General features: G+C 28.7%; 2 protein-coding genes across 3 annotated transcripts in view; both read right to left on the bottom strand.

Moving 5' to 3' along the window:
• The window catches only part of prkar1ab (protein kinase, cAMP-dependent, regulatory, type I, alpha (tissue specific extinguisher 1) b), a 25,511-nt gene extending 21,439 nt beyond the window's left edge, over positions 1 to 4,072 (bottom strand). Inside the window, 1 exon segment of one of the 2 annotated variants that reach the window (NM_001017732.1) lies at positions 3,980 to 4,072. The gene's annotated coding sequence lies outside the window, so the exon portion shown is untranslated. 2 annotated transcript variants of the gene reach the window in all.
• Positions 1 to 5,165, bottom strand: part of frmpd2 (FERM and PDZ domain containing 2) — a 423,788-nt gene that overhangs the window by 78,803 nt on the left and 339,820 nt on the right. The window lies entirely within an intron of this gene.

The following is a 5,165-nucleotide window of genomic DNA, read 5'->3' as shown; positions in this document are numbered from 1 at the left end:
ATTTAATTTAATTATTAAATAATATATATATATTATATATAACATATATATTAACACAGCTGGGGAAAAAACATAATAAAGAAACTATTAGTATGTTTTTTTTATTAGTTTAGGCTGAAGCACTTAAATTATTTGAAAATTAATACATAAAAAAATACAAATCGTATTGATATTTAATATTCATTATTTTTTTAATTGTTTTTTTTATTTAAATTAAAAATGCCACTAATATACAATACAGTAATATTTAAATAATAATAATAATACACTAATAAAATGTCTCAAATAATATGTGATCATTTTAATATTGCTGGAAAAATGGCTGCTTATTAAAGAATAAAATAAAATAAACAATCAATTAATCATTATATAAATTTATTACAAATGCAATTGTTAGATAATAAATATTAATATAGTTGGGAAAAGACAAAGTCATTATTTATATATATATATAAATATATAAAATAATTAGTTTTTTTATTAGTTTAGGCTGAAGCACTAAAATAATTTGAAAATGAATATCCACAAATAAAACTAGCAAAAGTCTTATAAAACATTTTTTTTAAAATATCAATGATATTTATTGTAATATTCATTATTAATTATTTATTTATTTATAATAAAAATCCCACTATAATAAAATATTGAGTAATACATAAATAATAACAATAATACACTAATAAAATTTCTCAAATAATATGTGATTTTGTAGATATTTTGTAAGTATTTTTTTTTAAATAATGCAGAAAAACATGCTTATTAAAGAATAAAATATAATGGACAATCAATTAATTATTATATAAATAGAAAAATAAGACCCAAATGATGCAGATTGTCTTTTTTGCCAAATAAATAAAGATATAGAAAAAGATATATAAAGATATATAGGGAAAAAAAATAATCTTAAAGAAACGTTAGCGATTTTCTCAATGAAATATATTGTTTTATTTATTTTTTATTATTTAATTAACTTGTAGGTCCATCCATACATCACTTGTGGGCACTACTGCATATATAACAAGTGTTAAGTGTGTTTATTTATATGACAAATTAAAGAAATATCTCAATAAACAAACCCATGTCTTAAGCCATAATAAAGTTCCTTTTGTTTTAATTATGTAAATGTAAAAGCGATATGAGTGACTTTTTATTATATTGAGCCTACATTAATATGAAACCTCTCAGTCTAAAAATTATTTTTGTTAATACTAACTTAAAAATAGAAACGTTCGCACATAATGATAAATATTTTAAAAACTCAGAGCAGATCTGATGTTCTGAACATACTGGATTCCCCGAGAGGACAGGAACAGGATTACAGCATCATTTTAGTAATGAGATTGATGCCAGAAATAATCTGGAGATTATTGTTTCGACACACCTGGACAGTTTTATGAACTGCGCAGACTATATGCGTTTACTATGACCCAATGTTTACAGTAAAACAAGTTTATACTACAGCTTGTATATGTATTATCATCATCATATATGAAAATGCTACTATACATAGAATGTATAGACTTAGAATGAAGACTAAAGTACAACAATCCCAAATTTAAATTCATGTTACAGAATATTAAAAATGATGGTAATTAGGGCTGCAGGATATTGGACAAACCTGACATTGCAATATTTTGTTTCTATGCAATATATATTGCGATATGAATTCAATTTCACCAGCTCTATTGAATAGCTCTACTCATTAATTTAGATAGATTGTGATGATTCTGTAAGGGAGTGAATCACCTATAAGCTTATATATTATGTTGTATAAATATATTTTTACACAATTAATTATACACATATAATTTAATCTTTAATCTTTGCTCCATTGTATTTATTTATGATTGTAGATTACTGATAAAAACACAATGGAGTGAAGATTAAAGTGAAATAAACAGCAATTTATTATCTTTGGGATAACTAATGGCTTTCAGGTAGATCAATTAAATGCAAAACACTGCATAGTTTTCATAATTAATCCAATAAAATTAATCTGTATTAAAATGATAATTTCTTGTGCTCTTAAACTTTATTAAAGACACAGTCACGAGCCTTAAAAACACATACAAATGACAAACTTTTACTTTATTGTGGCTCAATTCTGCAGCGACTCCAGAAATGTCATGTGTTTTGACCTGTGCTTGCTGGTATGATAAACTATAATGCTAACTCAGCATTGCATATCTTGCCATGTGACTATTGCGGATAGACACAGTGCCACGTTAGCTCTTATAATATCACTCAACGTTTCGACCGATTGATTTTCTTTTGATCTTTAGCTACAATGTTTATTTTTGATCGAGCACCTGCCTTCGAGATTTTTTAGATGTGCGCACATTTCTGTTTTCTGTTTACTATTGCGAATAGACATATTGCGCACGTTCGCTTTAATGTTACGTTTGACACATTTAGCAAAAAACAACTCAGAATACTGAAACACCTTAAAGCACAGGTGTCAAACTCAGTTCCAAAAGGGCCGCAGCTCTGCACAGTTTAGTTCCAACCCTAATTAAACACACCTGATCAAACTAATTGAGTCCTTCAGGCTTGTTTGAAACCTACAGGTAAGTGTGTTGGAGCAGGGTTGGATCTAAACTGTACAGGGCTTCGGCCCTCCAGGAATTGAGTTTGACACCCCTGCCTTAAAGGTAAAGTTCACCTAAAAAACAATATTCTGTCATCATTTTACGTCAACCATCACTGAAAAAAAGTGTTGCATGCAGAACTGTTGCAAACAATTTATTTGTGTCGAATTTAAACAAACAAATTTAATTAAATATTGTTCAACTTAATTTGTTTGTTTAAATTCAACACAGTTAGATTGTTTACAACCACTTAACGTATAAAAATTGAGTAAATCCAAGGAATCATCTTTGAATAATGTTTTTCAGTGGGGCTGCAAGATATTAGGAAAACGGACTATGCAAAATTTCCTTTTTCTGCAATTTATATTGCATTATGGACATAATTTCACAAGATAACTCATCATTCTCCTTTGATTTGGATTTTGTAGGTAAGCTCATCTGCATAAAACTTACAAAATTTCCCCAAAAAAAATAATTAGTGCAATAGCACAGTGAAAGAAAATTAAATAAACAGCACTTTATGGTTTTTGATGGTGTATTGAGGTACAGAAATTCAATAATCAAATGTAAAATAACTCTGCATGGAGTCTTCATTGTATAAATAAACACATTCATTCTTTGTTAAAGGGGCAGACTTTATCATTTCTTGTGCCCAAATAGTTTAAGTTCACTTGAAATCTTAATCACAGGTCTTGAAAATACATTCTTTCACACCATTATATTACGGTGAAACTTTGCAATCACTTCATGTGCTCTGAACTAACTTGACATTGCAGATCCTGTAATGCATCTATTGCGGATTCGCACATTGTGATATTGATGCTACATTGTGCAGCCCTATTCACACCTTTATGACTTTCTTTCCGTTGAAATAAAAAGAAGATATTTTGAAGAATGTTGAAATCCTGTAACCATTTACGTCCATAAGTGTTTGTTTTTCCTACTATGGAAGTCAATGGTTACAGGTTTTCAGCTTTTTCAAAATATCTTCATTTGTGTTTATGAAAAAAGAAACTTAATAAGGTTTGAAACCACCTTGAGGGTAGGTAAATAATGAGTAAATTTTCAATTTTGGGGTGAACTACCCCTTTGAGTTACAGTATAATTCGTTTTTATCTAAAAACGTAGTCTAAAGACAACGAGAACGTTAAAGATGTTCTAATATAGAATATCTAATATAAAATATACAAGAACATCTAATATAAAACGTGAAATAAATCATATTTGAAAATGAGATGACATTTAAATATCGAACTGAAGGCCGTTAAGTGGTCGCCATCTTTATCTGTAGCATAAACAAACGTCATTTGTGGCGTTTAGCGATCGCTACAGATGTCTAAAGCGACGTGTACTCGACAAAACATGACATGTAAAGTATTATTACTACTTACCGAGCCTTTATAACGCGACTCGGGTTCTGTGTTATTCCGTTATTCACAGACGCACAACGACTCTCTTCTTCACAGGCGCACTGTCTTCTGCCTACCGGAAACGGTAAAACACCAATCAAAGCCTGCCATTGACGTCAATACATGGAAGCTGTAACCCTGGGCAACCTTAAAGACGCCCTCACACATTGACATTTCACCGTAACATGCTTGATTTTATCAAATATTATGCAAATCCCGATTGTGAATTTACATATAGAGTGTTATCTTTGATTAATATTAATTTTAAAATGAAAGTAGCGTATTTCATAACTCTTTTTGTTTGCTAATTTTCATTCACAAACGTACATTGTGTAAATATAAGCCTTTTTCAGGATGTATAATTAAAATAAAAAGATATTGTGAGTCTATATGAGGAATTAACTAACTTAAAAACAATGAGGACTTTTTATTGGCTAAATTAATGTTACTTAAAAACCCTGGACAATTAATTGGCTATTTTTATATTCACAAACGTCATTTTTTTTAAATGTAAAACAAAATCAAGATTTAAAATTAAAATAAAATTAAAAGATAGTGTGAGGAATTAACTAACTTAAAAGCAATAATGACTTTGATGAAGGACTCTTATTTTTGGCTAAATTACTGGATGTCCAATTAAAAGCAATCAATTTAACAAAGGCAACCCTTGTCAACACATTCAGCAACTGAATATATTCTATTTATTTATTTATTTATTATTATTTTTTTTATTATTATTCATTTTGCTCTACTGTTCAGGGTAACCATGTTTATATAATTCGTTTTTTATATTAAAACACACACAAAAAAGCTTAAATAAAATGTTAAAAAAGGCAACCTTAAAGACCACAAGCACACGGAACACACTGCTTAAATAAAACCCCAAATTGAAAACATTATTAACGTTAAGAGCTGATGAAATGGAGATGTGCAAAATGTATCTCTCAGTGCAAAATCAGTTAACAAAACAACAATTAAATATGCATCGTAAATGAAGTTAACAGATACAAAAAGATACAATTAAAAAATTTCATTGATGTCGGTAAAAATTTATTTCGCTAAAATTAAAAATAATATTTCTCCATCCGAAAACCTGTCAACACTGACCTAAAGTCGCGACTTTTATTTTAAAATCTGCGGTAAACACCGGAAGTGTCATTGGTTATTC

The sequence above is a fragment of the Danio rerio genome, chromosome 12, assembly GCF_049306965.1.
Source record: "Danio rerio strain Tuebingen ecotype United States chromosome 12, GRCz12tu, whole genome shotgun sequence".
NCBI classification, from domain to species: Eukaryota; Metazoa; Chordata; class Actinopteri; order Cypriniformes; family Danionidae; genus Danio; species Danio rerio.
This window is presented reverse-complemented; position numbering and strand designations above follow the sequence as displayed.